The sequence below is a fragment of the Ictidomys tridecemlineatus genome, chromosome 10 (assembly GCF_052094955.1).
Source record: "Ictidomys tridecemlineatus isolate mIctTri1 chromosome 10, mIctTri1.hap1, whole genome shotgun sequence".
Taxonomy (NCBI): Eukaryota; Metazoa; Chordata; class Mammalia; order Rodentia; family Sciuridae; genus Ictidomys; species Ictidomys tridecemlineatus.
The window spans coordinates 66,546,135-66,566,244 of record NC_135486.1 but is presented as its reverse complement, the minus strand read 5'-3'; the positions used below and the strand labels follow the sequence as shown (position 1 = coordinate 66,566,244).

General features: G+C 43.2%; 2 long non-coding RNA genes across 5 annotated transcripts in view; one reads left to right on the top strand and one right to left on the bottom strand.

Moving 5' to 3' along the window:
- Positions 1-20,110, bottom strand: part of LOC110597684 (uncharacterized) — a 43,038-nt gene that overhangs the window by 11,179 nt on the left and 11,749 nt on the right. The window contains exons 2-5 of one of the 4 annotated variants that reach the window (XR_002483434.3): positions 15,683-15,812; positions 13,560-13,634; positions 7,351-7,458; positions 5,567-6,049 (exon numbers count right to left, since the gene is read on the bottom strand). This is a non-coding gene — a long non-coding RNA (uncharacterized LOC110597684). Of the gene's footprint in view, positions 1-5,566; positions 6,050-7,350; positions 7,459-13,559; positions 13,635-15,682; positions 15,813-20,110 lie in introns of those variants that run through there. The other 3 variants (XR_013426654.1, XR_013426653.1, XR_013426652.1) reach the window with 3 other exon arrangements.
- LOC144367317 (uncharacterized) lies at positions 13,085-16,464 on the top strand. Its single transcript, XR_013426655.1, has 2 exons — positions 13,085-13,265; positions 15,670-16,464. It is a non-coding gene; the product is annotated as an uncharacterized LOC144367317 (long non-coding RNA).

Genomic DNA, 20,110 nt, shown 5'->3' with positions numbered 1-20,110 from the left:
TGCCAGGCGAGCGTGCTACCGCTTGAGCCACATCCCCAGCCCTCTATCTGATCTTTATTGCCTAAATGCTGACATTTGACAACATGGAATGGAGCTTAGGGTCCCAAAAGAACCTAGGAATTTTTGAAAATGGGTTTCAATTAAAATTATTATTTTTTTATCATATCAATAGTTAGTATCTCATCCTATAAAATGTCAGCTTAAGGATAATGGTAATTATTTCAAGGAATTAAAAGTGCTGAAGACACATAAAGTGCCAATAGACATGGAAGACATGGAACTTGAACAGGCACAACCAAGGTCCTGCCTGTCATTGTAGGAAGAGGCAGCAGGTGGTGCCTTGAGGCAGGTGGTTCACCCTTGGCTGGGCCAGAAAATAAGTTCAAAACTAGTTTCCTGGTCAGCTTAGGGGTTCTGAAGAGTGGAAGCACTTGTTATTTCAAAGTCTCAGGCAGAAATTCTTTACATGGAGTCCATATTTCAATTTAACAATATATCTTGAGTAATTGGTATTTCCCAGTCATACAGGACTTTAATCAAAAAATAAATTCAACACTATTCACATGCCCTACATTTTCCCATAGACCTAAGTTCATAAGGTTGGTTCCTCGCTATTAAGCAGATGGCAGCAGCAGGCCACTCACATGCATGAGAGACCTAACCTTTGAGAATCCTGTTCTGCAGATATGAAAGTGAGTTCTGAAAATTAAATGGTGAGCCTAAATTCTCCTGACCACAGGCCACCTCTCCTGGTTTTCTGTCCATTATCTGACTTGTGCGTGATCACACTACCCTGATTCTGGTACTACCACCACCCCAACAGCTGTGTCTGTCTGCATCCAGACTATTTGCCACCCAGTGGATGTCCCTCAAAATTGTCCCTTTAAAGATAAGAAAACAGCATTTCTCTCATTTCCTCAAACCTAAAGCTTTGCATGTGAAAATCTACACAGGGCCTGTGCTTCAGTGGCTGGGAGAAAAAAAAAGTATGTGAAATTCTAGAACATCCTTTGTGTATTTAGTACATTATAATTTGAATTCAATACATATTTATTAAATTCCAGCTATGTGATAGGCACTGTTATGAGCAATTTGAAGACATCAATAAGTAAAACAGGCCATTATTCCTGCCCTCAGAGTATGCATGTGGGACACCACAGGTGCATGCTAATAACTCAATTAAGCTGGGAAGATTATATTAAACAAGCACATAAACTGGCAGCTATTCTGTAAACCATTTCTAAGTAATAAATTTACTATTCTTTCTGATTGCTGGGAACCTATAAAATCATGAAAATAATTTGTATGTACTTTCAGTTTAAATGTCAAAGAGTCCATGTGATGGTTTCATCTAATGCAGATAGTCCTATGTACTGTATAGACCAGGTGTGGCCAAGGCCATTTACTGGAATGAGAAGGGAAACTGGCCCAGAGAACCAAGAGGGTCAAGCTCACATTCCTAGTCAAAGAAAATTGCTGAATCCTGTGTCTCTGGACTCCTGGCCTTGCCCCACCTCTCATTGCTATTTTCTCATTTATTGTGACATATCATACCTGTTCCCAAACCCTTTAATGACAGGGTAAGAGAGTCAAGTATTTACATGACAGCAGCAACAATACTAGCGAGCATTTGTTGACTACATGCCAAGTTGTGTTCCAAGCATTGTGTGTGCATTAACTCAATCTTCACAACAACCCCGAGGTACATATTAATATGGTATTTTACAGCTGTGGTAAATTATATCTTTTTGTACTTTTGTAAACAGAACAGGTTACAGTTCTAACTTAATGGCTATGGGAAGTCTAACTGGTGACCCAGCATCATTCCAAGGTTCTGAGACAAGAAACATACGGATAATAGCGATTATTTATAGACAATAGCATATGTGCTGGGCATTTTGATTCACATAAATTATTCACAGACTATTTCAAGAAAGATTTTATTATTGACAATTTATGGATAAGAAAAATGTGAACTACTTGAGGTCTCATAGGCAGCGGGAGGCTGAGATAACAGAACCCCCAGCCTCTATAAGAGCAGGTGCCATTTTAGGAAGGGAAAGAGGGAAACTGCAGAAATCAATGCAGAGAAAAACCACTTCCAGACACACTGAAGTCCTTGGAAGGGCTGTGCTTTGGGTGGGAACAGTGCTGGTGGTTACAAAGCAGAGCGATGAGTCACTCAGCCCTCAGGGACCTTGACCAGGTTGCTCCCTCCAGTTTGCCTCTGATGCTTTTCTTGGTGAATGAATGGGATGTTTGCCAAATACTGCCAAACCAGCTCTCCCAGACCCTTCTCGCAAGGGTGTACCTCCGATTGGCCATGCAGAATCAGACTCCTTGCCCATAGTCTCACTTTTTAACTATCTTTTTTCCTTTATCCCCAGTGTCTGATCTTGGAAACATTGAGAGTTTATTGGATGTTTATTGGATGGTAGGTTCATCCTTTGGTGTTTTGAGGGCTTTTATAGCCCCAATGGCTATCAGATGCCTGGGTTTGTCCCAACAACAAAAGGAGTATTTGGAATGTTCTCCCTTCTTGAATTTGAACTTCATCTAACTCCCAGTAGTAGATCAGATTTAAGGGATTGGAAATATTTTGTCACACTTAAACATGAATAATAAGACGCAAATCCTAGAAGGTTGTATTTTTTAAATTCCACAATATGGTTCCTTCCTTGAGATAGTGGAAGATAGTGTGAATTTGTGAGCATGAAGCTGTTAAAACCTGGTCCGTATAACTTCTGGAAGCTCTTAACTATGGTATGCCATGAACAATACCATTTGATTTAAACTTTAGCTAATGAAAGCCAATGTGTACCTGGCAGAACATGGGGAGATGTGTTAATGTTTGAAGTCAACTAAAAGCAGACTATGCTCAGATTTTTTTTTTTTGAGAGGGGGGAGGGAAAGGGAGAGAGGAGGGAAATTGTATGCTCAGATTTTTAAGTGCCCTCTGCATGAGGCCTTACTGAGGCCAGTTCTTAGCTGTAGTAATGTGATCCAGCTTGCCTGGAGCAAGAAAGGCATAAGTACTTCCTGACTGTCCAATTAATCTCCACCCCTGCCTTGGGCCCAGGAAGTCAGCTAAGGTCTCCAGTGAGAATAGGTGGTCATGGCCCTGCACTCCTGAGCCTATGGACCTGTTTCTATGAAAGCCCTCTGGGTTAGACTGTGATCAGCTTTACTTAACCTGGTCACTGGACTATGAAGTTCTTAAAGCCAGGACCCTTCTTGTGCCATCCGGGAGAAAGGGCCCATGGTGAGAATACTGATGACCAGGTACATGGACATTTGTACTCGGGGTCTCACTCTCGGGGCTCCTCTGTGACTATCAGTGCTATGCATCCTCCTGGACCTGACAACAGCATCACTGTTGGTGACAACCGCCAGCTCAATGAGGAAATTCAGTGCTTATGATGTCAACATAACAGAGCAGCTCTCAATAGCGCATTTGACTTGTCACCATGGCCACAGTAAAGAGTGCTCAAAACAAAGCCTCAGCAAGAGTGGTCAAGTGTCCTTAACACCAAAATTTACCAGGCAGCAACCAGCGACTGCATCTCTGTTCCCAGCTGCTTTTCTCTGCCTCGGTAGAGATGAGCTCTAGATACAGAATATCGGATACTCTCAATAACTGGTTCTTAGCGGGTGTGCTCTTCAGACGAGCCAAGAGCTAGTACAGAAATGGTGTGTCATGATCTCTTGAGAGTCTCTCCTCCTTTCTCAGTACACAAACTGATGCTGTGTCTACTTTGATCTCTTTCTTTAGCTTTTAATACTCCTCCTCACCTTTTCTGAGTCAGGTGTTGCTCAGGCTAACCTCGAACTCCTGCCAAATAGCTGGGGCAATAAGCACATGGCACTGTACCAGTCTCCCAAATACCTGGACAATAAGCATATGGCACTGTACCCAACTCTTTCTTTCTCTTTTGAGAATCTCATTAAAGCTAGACACTGTCCCACAATAATGAATATGGGCTTATTTCTATACATTTTTAAAACATTTTTTTAGTTGTAATTGGACACAATATCTTTATTTTATTTATTTATTTTTATGTGGTGCTAAGGATTGAAACAAGTGCCTCACATGTGTGAGGCAAGTACTCTGCCATTGAGCCACAGCCCTATTTCCATACATTTTTGCAAATAATTTCAAGAGGTTCGTAGACACTACCCTTCTGATTTGACACCTCCCCAAAACAAATAAACAAAGCCACCTCATCTTTGTGTAAACCCCCAAGCCTTCCATGGCCATCTAGGACAATGGCGGTGTACTTGGTCATTTCACATTATTTTGTGGCAACGCGGCTGTGTGGCTTGTGGTAAGTGATCTAACCTCTCTGAGCATCCCTCTCCTTATGTTTATATTGTATTTCTCATTTAATCATCGTGTTGCTGTTAGGATTACAGTAATTAAATCAGCTATAATTAAATAAAGTACCTGTATGGTTCCTGGTGCATAAAAAATGCTCCATCAGCATCAACTCATAGAACTCACGCACTGCTCAATTTTAATTTCTCTTTGCTTTTTCCCTTGCATTATCCCTGTTTTCTAGCCCTACTCCAAGTATCATTTGTTGTTCTTTTCCAAAACCAGAAACTTTTACCTGGGCTCTTCCTGTGACATGGAAATGAAACTCTGCTAGTGCACATTAACTGCAGCCTTTTGAAAAGGAAATCCTAAAGCAGCTCTGCAGAATACCTGCCTTTAATTCATCATTTCAGAAAACAAAACAAAAACAAAACCACCTTCTTCCACTTGTGCAGCTTCCAGTTATTTTTTTCTACCCTAGACACTTGAAGTCCATGACCTGCCTTCTGCTCATACTGTGGCAACCCATGTCATAGTCTGCTCAGTTCAGCAGCCAGAGAACCTTCTAGATTGGATCTAAATCAGAAACAGCACTCCCTGGCCACTGCACCTGACAGGTGCCACCATGCTGGTTGTCCCACCTATGAAAGTCATTAACAGACCAGGCTCAGCCTCAGCTCCCAAGCTAGGAACGCCTTCAGATGCAGATGGAAGTAGACAGAAGCCCTCTGGCACCTCTCCCTTCTGGACGTCTCTCCCTTCTGGCCCCGCAGGCATGGTCTTCCTTCTGCCTGCTGCGATTTAGGCTAAGACAAACTATGTGATGTTTTGTCATGCTGCCAGGCTGCTGCAAAGAATGCCAGTAAACTGAAATCTCTACTACACAGGAAGCCATATATCTAGAAATGCCAGTAACTGTTACATTGCTTTAATTTAGAGAGTATGGAAAATGATGCTTTAAATGCAGGTAGACAGTGACACAACTTTTTTTTTTTCTTTTTTGGTACTAGGGATTGAACCAGGGGTGCCTAACCACTGAGCCACATTCCCAGCCCTTTTTTGTATTTTATTGAGAGACAGGGTCTCACCAAGTTGCTTAGGACCTTGCTAAATTTCTGAGGCTGACTTTGAACCTGTGATCCTCCTGCCTCAGCCTCCTGAGCCACTGGGATTATGGGGTGACACAACTCTTAATAAGACAATATAGACAGATTCAATAAAGTTTGAGCATAAAAAGGGCCAAGCACTGAGGGCCTTAGAAATAAAGTTTTATTTATTTACTCATATCATTTAAGAAATGCATTGCATGCCTACAATGTACCAGCATTGTTGATCAGAGTGGCAACGAGAATAATGCCCTCCCAAGATGTTCATTCATTATGAATCCCCAGAACCTGTGAATTTGTTACCTTATTATGGCAAGGGGGATTAAGGCTGCAGATGAAATAAAAGTCCCTATCCAGTTGCACTTAAGGTAAGGAGACCATCCTGCACTCTCCAGGTGGACCAATGTAATCCTTGTACTCAGGGAGAGGGAGGCAGAAGATTCAGTATCACAGCAACACAGTGTGGGAAGGACCAGCCTGCCACTGCTGGCTTTGAAGATGGGTGCTGCAAGCCAAAGTTCATGCTCCACCTCTCCAGAGGTGGGAAAAGGCAAGGAAACAGACTCTTTCTTCACCCTCCAGAAGAAATGCAGCCTGCTAACATCTTGACTTCAGCTCCTGGAGAGACCTAGTTCAGAATTCCAGTATAAATAACCATAGGTAATAAATACATTTTATTTCATTTTTACTTGTTCTACTTAGTTTTACATGACAGCAAAAAGCATTTCAACTCATTATACACAAATGGGACACAACATTTCAATTCTCTGTTTGTACGCGATATAAAGATGCACCATTCGTGCAATCATACATGTACCTAAAGTAATGATGTCCATCTCATTCCACCATCTTTCCTACCCCCATGACCCTTCCAAATCCAAAGTTCCTCCATTCTTCCCATGTTCCCCATAAATATATTTTATTTTAAACCAAGTTTGTGATAATTAGTTAGAGCAGCAACAAAAAACTAATATACCAATGGATTTGCTAATTTAGTCAGATTGTCAGTCAATAGTTATCTCTATAAAGAAAAAACAGGGAAGACATGACTCATGATCTGGAGAAACAAACATATTAACAACCAATTATATGAGTAGTTTTTATGCACATATACATATATACATGTTTCTATTTGTTGACTGAGCAAAATGGAAGGGTCAAACACAAAAGGGAAATGAATAGAAGGCATTGTCTGAGGTGGATTTTTTTGTTTTTTCCTCACTGTGATCCCTTTGGAGCCCAGAATGGTTTTTATGGAGTTCTTAGTAATTGAGTAATTATGAATTCTTCTCAACCAATACCAGGTTGGCTGCTAGCCCATCTCTCCTTGACCTGCCCTGTGGTAGGACAGAGTGCAATGTATTCTTCCTAGAAAAACAGCATTTACATTCTCACCAACCATTGAGAGGACAGAGTTCTGGTTGCACAGCCACGTGTGCCCCAGGTGACAAAGGCAGCTCATCCACTGAGGGAGGTAGCAGTGGAGCACCAATGGGTGCTTCCTGAGACATCCCTGTCACCTGCTGAAAGTGACAGGAAGAGGAAATTCCTCCTTAAGACTGGAAAACGCCACACCACACAACACAGATTACCAAAGAGGTCTCACTTTACTAAAAATGGCTGTGTGGTTTATATAGGTCTAAGGGAGGTAGCAGGGGCTGAGGTAGATAACAGGTCGCCTGGTTTATTGGCAAGCTCTTCCATGTGTCAGTTCCGGGGCCCAAGAAGTTAATTCTAATTGGGGCTAAGGCTTCCCACGCGCAGGGTTTGAACACTGGCGCCATCGTTTCGCACCAGTGAAAGAATCAAAGAAGAGAAGGAGAGTCATTAGACGCCATGCTGGGGTTTTTCTCTGGGGTGCGGCTGCCATTATGTTTTCCCAACACCTCCCAGGTTTGGTTGTGGCCACTATGGCTGTGGATCTCTTACCACTTCCTGGCATTTTCCGATGCTTGGACTCTGCTAGGTTAGGGCAACACTAGGCCAGGGTCTTTCGGAACCACCAGAAGTATCACCAAGGGAATGTGTCCCATACATCTTCAATTAAAAAGAAAAAATTGTTTTCAGATCTAATTGAGAAAATGTAAATGAATGAGGAAGAGACCTATCTTCAGGACCTAGAAAGAATGGAAAGATCTGTTTGGACCTAGCTGGTTGCCAAGCTGGTTATCTACAGTGCCAAATTCCACTGGGGTGTCTTTCTTTTTCCCCCACGATTGTGATGACCTCCACCAGCCACCTAAAACAAGCCAACAGTGTTTAGGATTCCAACTGGGCTGTTCTAGAACATACCATCTGATAAATGCTGCATGCCCCTTGGACCCAAGAAAAACAGGCTACTCTTCATCACAGCAGCCTTTAATCTGCATCTGATAACCTGGTTATTAAAAGCTCTACCACCCAAGAAACCCTTGAAATATCCCGTCTTGCATTTACTACATATTTTTGCGGTTTCATTCGGCGCTCACTGCTGAGAAAATCAGACTGTAGAACCAACAACTTCCTAAGAGGCACTGGATGTGGGGGTTCTGAGCAGTCCCAAGCAATTGGACTGGTTTAGGATTCGCAAGGTCGCTCTTCCCAGGCTGTCCCTTAACCCCATGTACAGCTCCAGGCTAGCACGTGCCCTGTGGTCAGAAGGAGGAAACTTCCTGGCGTCTGCTTGGCCCTGAACAGCACCCCAGAACACTGCAGGGCTGCCCAGCTGCTCACAGGTTCCTGGAATGTTGCTCTGCTCTCTCCCCTCTGCTGAGAGGTGCTTATTAGCAGAAGCACAGCTGCGGGACACACCTCTCATGGTGGCGGAAGACCTGGTGACTGGAAAGAGGGAAGGCAGTGCCAGGCAGAGCTACTCCCAGGAAGTCAAAGGAAACCATGCCCAACAGCGCAAATGGCTTTTCACCACAGGGAAGCCAGTGAGGGCAGAACAGAAATTCCTACCTCGGCCAGAGTGTCCCTGACCTTTCCTGCCTGTTGACTTAGTAGCAAAGCCAGTCAGTAAACAGTCCCTGGGAAACCACAGGGCTCTTAGCCCAACTGAATCAACTCAGTGCTCAATAACTTCCTAACATGTGCTCATTACTAAGATTTTTCTGCACTATTTAAAATTCCCCCAGCAAGATCATAAGATCGTATTTGGGCCACAGAGTGAAGACCCTTAGCCATGGAACTCTGCATTCCCCATGTCTGATCTTATGATACTTATTAGTGCCCAAATATTAAAAATAATATAGAGCATGACTGTTAATACTCACCTAACTGATGCCCATTTAAAACTGTATAGTAAAAATAATTGTGCTGTAGATTTTTGAACAGAAAATGAAAAATGTGTCAAGGGAGTGAATTATAAACCTAAACACAAGAATACAAGAGAAAACACCATGAATTGAGTAGAAAAGTCATGGGTGAAGGATGGAGGGGGCTCACAAAAGAAGGTTCTGGTTGGAAAGATTAGGACCATCTCCAAGACTGCCCCCAGGGTGGGGGCTGTGACCAAAGTTTCTCAGGATAGCCTGCATTTCGGATCCCCAAGCCCAGGCTGCACCCCAGCACAACTGGTTAAATTTCTGGGATGGGATCAAAGCTTTTTTTAAAAAACTCCTTAGAGGAGTCCAATGTGCAGCCCAGGCTGGGATGCTACCCCTGTAAAAGGAGCTTGGCTCACCACTGGCTGCACAGGAACACAGTCAACATTCCTCCTAACTCTTTAGGTCCATCATCCTATACATACAGCCATACTAATCACAAAGGACTTTCATGGGTACAAAATGTGTCCCGTGTTCCGTGTCCCTGTCCACTCTGCAGACCCATTGCCTCCATCTCACGCTGGACTGGACAGCTGACCACAGGGGGCGGGGGTGGGGGTTGGCGGCTGCTGAGCACTTGGCATTTGTATGGTGCGATTGGTGAGCAGGGAGCACAGAAACATACTGATATTGAAACGTTAGTGCAAAATGTCCCATTCATCATTTTAATATTGGTTGCATGTTGAAAAGATAATATTTTGGTTATGTCTGATTAATAAAATACATTATTAAAATTAATGTATGCTGTGCCTTTTTATTTAAGTGCTCAACAGATAGCAAAATTACAATGCTCGAGTTACATTTCTATGGACAATGATGTTCCAATATACCCATTATTGCTGACCAGGGCTAATATAAGCTTCTAATTGGGTTTCTGCCTGGCTTCTTTCTCTCTCAGGACAAATCTGGGTGCCTCACTCCTTGCCTCCCCACCTCACGTCACTCCCACCCCCAGCAAGTTAGTCTTGGCACATAACTCAGATGTGACAAGGCACCTACTCCTGTTTGCCTCTGTCACTCTATATGGGCCACCTGTCCTGGTGCAATTTGTTACCTGCACTTCCCACACCCTGTTTCCTCTGCTCAGAATCTATGGGGGAAGTCCCCTGTCAGTGGGAATTCTGACTCATCTATCCACACTTCCCCCTCTCCAGCCAACGTAGACAGGTGTGCTATCTCTCTGCCCTATCCTTCAGGAGCTAGGGACCTCAGATGAGCTCTCCTAGCATTGATCACACACTATAGTAATTGGTGTGCAGCCTCTTCCCTGCTATATGTTTTGGCTTCTTGAAGACAAAGAAGTAGCTCATTCATAGCATCATGCTTTGTGCTTTGTAACAATTAAAAAATGTTGATCTTCAGAAGAAAGTAAATGAATGAATAATACAACCATGAAAACAGAACATGGTAAAAACTCCCATATTTACACCAACAGTACTCAGCGATTACTGTGCCAGGTATCAGGTATAAATGGTAAGCATTCTCATTAGATAACTCCTACATAGCTCTCTTTTCCAATGGCCTCCACCCGTATTGCTCAGTCATCTACCTCTAAGAGGTAAAGTTACAAATGCAGTTCCTCCCCATGAGGGTCTCCCTACCGGGGTCTCCCCACCTTATGCCTAGGGCCTTGACAAGATTTGGGAGCAGAAACTTCGGGAAAAGACCCCGCAGGCCACACTCTTGCTGGAGTGGGCCAGTATGTTCACTTAGAGGAAAGAATTATGTACAAGGGTGTGGGGGAGAGCTGGGGATCCCAATATGTCAGTCACAAGTCCTGCAACCACTCCCAGAAATCACACCCAAACCTGCTGAAGGAAGTTCACCTTTAGATATAACCCTTGGCCATCACCTCCCACCACCCGTGCACTCAGGAGACAGTGTTTCTCATTGTACAACCAACATGCCTGCTATGAATACGTTTTATCAAAGAATTAGCATTGTTATCATAGGACACTGGAAACTTAAGGATGAAAGAGAAGAAAAAGAGGCAGAAAGGGGGACTGAGACATTAAAGACAAGCTTGAAAACTTGTGAGTTACTCTTCTCCTGTTGAAAGGGTAAAGTTTCTAAGCTGCAAAGTCTGAGTTAAAATGTAAAGGACCAGGTATTGTTAAGCTCCTATGCTACACTCTAAACCTGAAATTCCTGTAGCTGTTAGGACAATTCCCAGGACTGCCCAGTAGATATTCTGTTAGACCACGATGCAAGAAAAGACCACTGACTCCAATTAAAATCAAATTAAAGCAAGCTTATTATTCCGACCGGCCGGGCTGCCTTGCCCCTCAAAATCGTGGGAGCCAAGGACAGCCCCGAGGCTTCTTTGTTTCCCAGTTTTATAGCCCCAAAAATTACACGAAGGGGGGTTACAGATAACAACACTCTGAAGAGCATAACACAAGTTTACATTTTGCTGGCCCCGGCATCAGAATTTATGGAGATCTTAGAGACTCAGAGAGGGTTGTTATCTGGCCAAGGAAGGCCAGAATTTATGAGACATCACTAAGGTTTAGGAAAGGGTTGTTATATGGTCAGGGAAAACCGGACCTGGGTGAGTTCAGGGCACAGGCAGGCATTCCAATCAGCTTTACAACATCAACTAATGGCCAGGTCATACAGACATCCTGATATTTTTACAGAAAACAGAAATGAATCCTTCATAACTTGTGACAAGCTGGCTTCTGATCTAATGAGATAACTAGGCTAGGTATATCAATTCCCCCTGACCATTTAGTTGTTAAATAACCTGGACCCTGTGCAGTTTGGCACGTAGGCATTCAGAGCCCAAACCAATCAGTTTGAATGTATACCCTCCTTAGGATTGACCTATCACTCCTGCCCGACCTGTACCCGCCAATGAATGTACTAATCATGTTTGAGAATTGTTGTTTGATTTTCCCACGGTGTATGGTGATTTGTTAAAGGAGACTGTGATGTATGTAAAGTCCCTGTCCTCCCTAAAAAAGTGTACTTAAGCACTGCTCAACCCCTGCTCGGGGCTCTTGGCCGCTCTCCCTTCTTGAGTGGGCACGGGGCCCCAGCACACTGGAACTTCAATAAACCCCCTTTTGCTGTTGCATGAGTCGGTCTCTTGGTGGTCTCTTCCTCCGACGTTCGCCGGACCCTTACACTGTCTTCTGCCTCCTGGGGCTATTTAACTTCTTACAGTATTTCTGCCCAGGAATTACTCAACATATGGAAAGCAAATGAAACTCCTGGGGTCTGTTCTTTGTTATCCCTGTCATTCATTTAACTAGTCTAACTTCCTGACCAGAGCCCTTCTGGAGCCAAAGGATTGAATTTGGTTTCACTCCCCTGACTTAATTAGTTCTAGAGCCTTGAATGAGTGGTTTGCTTCTGTGTACCCCAAATTTCTTTTAAATTTCTTAAAATTGGATTTAATAATTCATACCATGGTCGTTAAGAATAAGTACCCCCCACCCTCAAGATGTCCACATCTTAATCCTCAGAGCCTGTGAATGAGTCATCATCTGTGGGAAAAGGGACTTCACAGATGCCCTTGAATTCCAGATTAGGAGCTCTGCAGACGGCTGCAAACTTACTGTGTGTGCATTTATTTTTGTTTTGTACATTCTTCCAGAATTCCTACTTGAAGGCAATATAGTTTGCACTTCATGTGAGTGTGTGTGTGTGTGTGTGTGTGTGTGAACTCCTGGGAAGCAGTGGGAGGCAGAGCCCAGTCCCTTTCCAGCTTTGTTTATCTTTAGAGTCTGTGGAACACAGCCTAACACCTGGTGTCACTTGAAAGGGATGAGCAGAGGCAGGGGTTTGCACTAACAGGCTCCCAGGGGCTGTGTTACCTGGGTCCTGGCTGCAGTCACTGTGTGCAGCATTGCAAGGAGGTATTGTGCTTGTGTTCACAAAGGAGCACAGACCAGGAAGCAGTCCAAGAGACTGCCCTGGATGCACCCCTGAGGGCTGGTCCCACATTTACTACTCATGTCGAGGTCAGTGAGAGGACCTGTGGCCCTCCTGTTTCTCTATATGTTTTGATTCACAGCATCACGATCGACCATCTCAGAGACACAGAATGCTCCTGGAGGCATGTACCTGCTCAGGGAGAAATCTGGGTAATGACAACTGAAGAGTGCGGAGGGACAGGTGCCAGGTGTCTCTTTCCCTAGATTCAAGCAGAGGCACAGTCCTCAGAAGGTTTCCTCCTGCAGGTCCCAACCAGAAACCACTCCACTGTCAGTGACACAATGTACAAGAAGGAATCACTGAAAAATGCTGCCTGCTGTTGGCATCTTTTCAAAACCCAAGCTGAATTTCTCTCCTCGTGTCCTCTCTTATCCCTCTCTTAGCTCATTAGCTAATTGGCCTTGAGTGTAACTGAAGCTGGAGCTCTGACTCATGGGGCCAACCTTACACACGGGCGTGGACTCCAAGAGCTTGAACAAAGCTGGGAACCCCATGTCATCGGGAGCTGTGTACCAGCCTGCCAAACGCCAGCCAGCCGCTCCTGCTGTCTGCGCAGATCCCCTTCCTGCCTGTGCATTGGCTGGGATGTGAAAACGAGTGAGTCCTCCTAGAAATTAATCATGCTTCATTCATGTAGCAAACTCTTATGTTGCACCAACTGTATTCCAGGACCTCTGTGGGGCACCAGGGATACAATTAGGCATTGAGGAACTGTGTGCTTGAAGGATCTAATAGATAATTTGATAATAACATTTTTCTGAATATGAAACACTCGTGTTTATTGTAGAAATAGAGAAAAGAATTGAGAAAAAAAACAAAAATCACTCAAATATGTCAACACCTAAAACCAATTACTGTTAGTTTTTTTTTTTTTTTTAATATCTTACTCACCATCTCCTTGACAATTCTGGTCATTTCTCTTTCTTGTCCAGTTTCCATCTGGTAAGCAGAGCTTCCTATGGTTTCCTGTACAGGAATCAAAAATGTGAAATGTATTAGTGGTCCTTCCCTTGATCAGGGGTTTTACTCTCCAGCCTGTTGGTGGTGGTTTGTTTTAACTGTATAAAGAATGTGAATGAGAGTGTCTCGATTTATCAATTTCCCAACTATGAAATGTTCACACTATCTTAATGTACATTAAATGTTACACCTGTTCCCTCTATCAGAGTTAACAACCCAGAGATGATATATTCTGGCACATTCATTAGAATCTACCCAACACAACTAGAGACTTAAAAAAAAAATCTATCTTCAACCACAAAATAAATCAAACACTACCAGATGTTCTGTGACTTCAGATGCTGGGTGGGAGACAGCATTTCTTTCCCTGGAAGATAGCAGGGCAGGAGGAAGGTCAATGCAGGAAAAGTGCCTCTCTTAAAAAGATTAGACCTGTCCTTTGCAAGGTCATGTAATGTACTTAAAGTGTTGTATATAGTATTAGAATCTTAACATTTAACTTGTCAAACTCATTTCCGTATGTCCTTGCCCAGGAACTATAAAAACAAGCTATTTTTAAATGAACCACTCTCAAATTTTGCTTCTCCCAGTCAGTAGTTATCAAGAAAACAGCAGGAACTAGTGAGCATCTCTTTGGCAATGATGAGCAAACAGGTTTCATGAGAGGACACCAGCATCCCTTCTCGCCCTTCTGTCTAAGCTCCTTCTTCCTTATTTAGTACACCTGTGTCAGATCTCAAGTCCAAAGTCAACATGCTAATCACCAGCCATGGGAAGTGTCACCCTCATGCCCAGGGCAAGCAGCAACTATCCAGAGAGTTGCAAGAAAAGGCTGTTATGGAACAGAAAACATACTGATGAAATTTTCACACTTTTTTTGTGAAATCACAGTAAAACTAGCAACACAAAAATCATTCCCAAATAAAGCCTATCTCTTTCTCCCTTTTCTCTCTCTTTTCTTTTTTGTGATGTAGGAGAATGAACTCAGGGGCACTCTGTTACTGAACCATATCTCCAGCCCTTTCTTATTTTTTTATTCTAATGAAAAAAAAATTTAGTGCATTGTAGTCATAATAGTGGGGCTCATTTTAACATTCATAAATGCAGTTTTCTTCATTGAAATCGCCAGAACTTCCTGTCTTTCCACTTCTCTTCCCTTGCTGCCTTTTTTATTTTCTATTCTGAGACAGGGTCTCCTTAAATTGCCAAGGCTAGCCTTGCTCTTTGCAGTCCTCCTGCCTCAGCCTCTGGACTAACTGGGATTACAGCATGTACCATGTGTCCGGCTCACTCTGGCTCTTTTGTCCATGTGCCTGGATATTTGTGGTCACTGCTCAGGCACTGCCGTTACTTCTAGTGATGACAGATCTTGTGTGTGGGATCATCCACTAGCTGGGAAACAGGGTTCCTACAGGGTTCTCTTCCCCACTAGTGGTTTCAAATCCTTGTATCCCAAAGAACAGAGTCCATAAGTGGGTGTCTCCTGCCTCTTGCAAACACCTGGGCCTGGCTCTTGCCTCTTTGGTGCCTCAGGTCTTTGCTCAGCCTAACCTAAAGATGGCAGGAATTTCAGAACCTCACCAAGAGTCCTGGTGACTTCAGCTCCTCGTTGCCTTCATTCAGTCAGCACTGTGAGAAATCAGAGTGCTAGCAACACTGACAGACTCAATCCCAGGAGAGGGATGCATCTAACCATTAGCCAAGTGGCTCTCCAGTGTCACTTAGGCAGGGACTCCTGTTTCAAGGGTAAATATGATACAAAACAGTTCACAATCTTTAACTTTTAAACACCTGATAGCATCAACTCCCAGTCCACTTTACATCATTTTATAGAAACACTGCAACATGTCTGCACTGTTTAGAACTTTAAGCAGTGAGTTTTGCATGGATGACTTCACTTGCGCTTCACAGTGACGTCCGCACAGCAGGTGGGAGGGTGGTGATATCAAGGACTGTTGTCATCATTGTCATTATGGCTAACATCATCCCCACTGGAAAGCAAGAGCATTTTTATTTTTATTTTGCTTCCCTCCTGAAGCAGGAAACTAACTTACCTTCCCTGGAAGTCTCCAGTTCTCAGCCTTTCCAGGATACAGAAAGTCCGGAGTGAGGTTGGACGGGATCATCGGTTCTTAGATGCAGTACACAGTTTCCTTCCCAGGAGCACCGGTGTAACCTGATGAACTTGTAGTAAATAAAGATTTCAGACCTGACCCCAGACCTACTGCTTCACTTGAACATCGAGCTTGAAGAATAAATCCTTGCCTGGTGGTTTAGGGCTCCTAACTCTGAATGAACTACCTCCAACCCTCCCTGGCCTGTGGTTGTTCACTGGCCATATGATCAACAAATTCCATGTTCTCAAGGACACCCTGTCCTTCTGAGCACATGCTGACCTCTAGTACCTTTGTTAAACATCTGTCCTGCTCTGAACTATTCACAACACTGAAGATGTATTTCCCCGTCAAGTATAATGCACTATATTAGTCTACTCGGGTTAAATGTTATGGTTTGGATATGTGGTGTCCTCCCAAAGCTCCTGTGAGACAATGTGAGGTGAAATGATTAGATTACAAGAGGTGTAACCTAATCAGTGGATTAATCCACTGCTATGGATTAAGTGGGTGGAAACTGTAGGCAGATAGGGTGTAGTTGGAGGAGATAGGTATCTAAGGTGTGCCTTTGGGGTGAGCAGAGCTTTCTCTATGCTTCCTGACACTGCCATGAGGGGAACAACTTTCTTCCATTGGGCCTCACCTGAGCCCAGAGCTGTGACTTGGCCAAACATGGACTAAACCTGTAAAACCACAAACAAAAATAAAAATTTCCTCCTCTATGTTGTTCTTCTCACGTCTTTTGATCACAGTGACAAAAAGCTGACCAAAACAACAAAGTACCATAGACTGGCAGCTTAAACAACAAAAATCTATTTTCTCATATAACAAACTAAAATTTAAAAATAAATTTTAAAAAATTATTTTCTCATAGTTCTGGAGGCTGGAAGTGAAGATCCAGGTTTTGGTGGGTGTGGTTTCTTCTGAGGCCTCTTCTCTGGGCTCACAGCCCTCTCCCCAATGTCCCTCTGGGCATGTGCTCTGCCACTGGACCCCCTTCAGGGAATCTTTTCTTACAGGATGAGGCACGTCTGCCGTCAGATCATGTCCTTGTCACATCTCCTAGAACCTAGGAGGCTGACAGTCCTTCTTCTTTCTGTTTCGCTTTCTCTCTTTTCTTTAATCCCAGTGGGCCAGCCTCCTTATTTGTGGCTCATGCTCATACTGAACTTTTATCAAGTGGCTGTTCAGTCGCCCCCTTAGTTCTGAATAGAACTATTAAGAACAAGCTTTCTTATTTTTTTTGGAACACAGATAGGTGAAAAATTATCTCAATCTTCAAATTCTGATGCTTTAACGATTCAATCTAACACGTCTCTCCTCTCTCACATTTTATGATGATCAGCAAGGAGAAACAAGTTCACACCTTCAACACTTTGCTTGGAAATCTCTGCTAAACATCCAAGTTCATGACCCACAAGTCTTACTTTCTACCCAACTCTAGGACACAATTGGTTCAGACTCTTTCCACTTTAGAACAAGGAGTTCGTTTCCTCCATATTCCAGTAGCATGCTCCTTATTTCTGTCCAAGACCTGAACAGACCTGTGACACCCATATTCCTACTAATAGTGTTTTCAAGGTAATCAGGGGTTTTATTATTATGCAGCTCAAAACTTTTCCACACTCTCACCATTTTCCCTTTTCCAAGTCACTTCCTCATTTTAAGGTATTTGTTACAGAAATACTCACTTCTTGGTACCAAAATCTATATTGGTCGATATTCTTCAGAGAAACAGACCTGATAGGGTGTATGTGTGTGTGTGTGTGTGTGTGTGTGTGTGTGTGAGAGAGAGAGAGAGAGAGAGAGAGAGAGAGAGAGAGATTGATTGGTTGATCGAACGATTTTAGGGAATCAGTTCATGAGTTTCTGGGGGCCTGCAAGTCCAAAATTTGCAGTTCAAATCTGAAGGCCTTCTACAGGCTGAATTCCCTTTTGCTAAGGGAAATCGAGTCTTTTGTTCTACTTCAGGCCTTCAACTGATTGAATAAGATCCACCCTTGTTATGGAGGGCAGTCTGATTTACTCAGCCTTCCAATTTAAATGTTAATCTCATCCAAAACACCCTCACAGAAACATGCAGATAACACCAGGCTGAAGGGCCAAATAGAACCAACACTGATGTCTGCCACGCCTCTCCTCTTTACTTTCCTTGTATCATCATCTCAGCTGTTTTCTCATTAACCCAGAAAGGAAGTCTGAGGCCAGCCTGGGGGACTGGCAGTACCCTGCCCAAATAAGGAAGCATGACTTCAAAGACACACTGCAGGACAGCGGCCAAGCCAAGGGGCAGGGCTCTTCCCTAGGGTTGCATGCATCTCTTCCCAGAGTGGAAGCACAGGTCAAGACAATTGGCAGAGGCCAGTTTGTGGTGCAGTAATAAACAGTTGCCTGAGACTGCTGGCATTCATTTAGCCTCTAGGTCAAATTGATGGTGAGGCCAATAGCAGAATCAAAGTACTTTTCATCTATTTTTATCTTATTTTATCTATTTTTCATCTTTTTTATCTAAACTAATTAGTCTATTGGTTTATTCTAGCAAAGACAAATATAGAGCAAACCCTATGATATTTATATGGCTTTGCTTTTGCTTATTTAATATAGGGTTGCGGATACAGCTCCGTTGGTAGAGTGTTTGTCTTGCATGTAGAAGGCCCTGTGTTCAATCCCTAGCACCACCACCAAAAAGAAAAAAAAAAAAAGATTAGTATAAATACTAATATATTTTTTAAAGTTATAAACAGGTTTATAACTTTAACAGTTATAAACTGTTATAAACAGTTATAAACTGTGTTTGCAGAGCTGGTCCAAGGTCAAGGGTCTATATCTACAATGGCCTTCATGCTGGCAGAGGTCGTGCAGGGCCTCCTGAGGCAAGAGACAATTTGTATGTGTATGTCTAATATGTTTCAGTATTTAAGTAAAACCTTAAGAATGAAACAGCATTAATAATTTATGTTGCAGAAAAATAACGGTTTGCTTCAGTGCCATCCCCCACTCTCTTGGCTTTTACACCAATTTTGAACACATGTCAGGAGATATATGTTGAGAGGAGAATTCGGGACTAAAGTCTACTAACAATAGGCACCTTACCACCCATACTCTTGGGGAGAAGGGTTGACCACCTTGAAGATGTTCATCCTAAGAGGGGCATCCAGGAGTCGTGCTGCATCAGACAGCCAGAGTGGCTGTTGGCTTGGCTGCCCATCCAATTTGTATCATCAGCATCCGGCACATTTCCTGGCCCAGAATCTGAGATCAATCAGTAGGACCAGGGGAATGAGTGAATGTATTTAACTATATTTATTCAGCAATTATTACTGTATATGTGCACTATTTTAATTACTTTACAAATGATTTAAAATTTAATTCTCATAATGACCTTATGTCAGGTACTATTAGGTTATGGCTTGAATTGAAGTGTTCCTCAAAAGCTTGTGGGTTGAAGGCTTGTTCCCCAGTGCAGCCATGTTTAGAGGTGGGGCCCTGGGAGGTGATTGGGTCATGAGGGCTCTGACCACAAAAGTGGGTTAATTCTTTGATGGATTTATGGTTTAATGCCCTATTCAGAGGCAATAGAAACTTCAGGAAGTGAAGATATGTTGGAGGAAGTAGGTCAGTGGTGGGTGCCTTTGAAGGGTCTAGTTGTCCTCAGACTCTTCTCTCTCTGCTTCCTGGCTGCCCTGAGGTGGGCAGCTTTGTCCTACCATGTGCTCCCCACCGTGATATTCTGCCTCATTACAGGCCTAAGAGCAATTTAATCAGGGACCATGGACTAAAACCTCTGAAGGTATGAGCTAAAATAAATCTTTTCTCATTTAACTTGATTTCTCCCAGGTATTTTGTCACAGTAACAGAAATATAACTGACACTATTAACCTCATTTTACAAATAAGAAAATTGAGGCACAAGGCATTTCTATTACCTGCATAATATCACATAGCTCATCAGAAGCAGAGGCTGAATTTAGACCCAATCCATCTAACTCCACTATTTGTTCCCTTAAGAATTGCAAATGAATGAATGAGTGAACGAATGAATAACCTTGGATGCAGGTTGTGACTACCAAGTGAGCTGGAAGTTTTAGGTATTTGTCTATCACCCTGGTAGCTGTCTAGAAGTCACTAGACGGAAGCTTCCCTACACTAGAAAATAGTCTTGTCTTGATAGGACTGTGGTCTTAAGTGAGCAGCCATCAGATTACCAGTCTCGCGAGGGCCAGGCATTGGCTACATCAGCAATTTGCTGTTTTGATGCAGGGAACCGAGGGGTAGAATAAACCCAGTTCATTGAGTACAGTCATGCTCACCTTCAAAGGGGACACCCTGCAAAGAACTTGCGGAGCCACTTGGCAGATGTGGATATGGT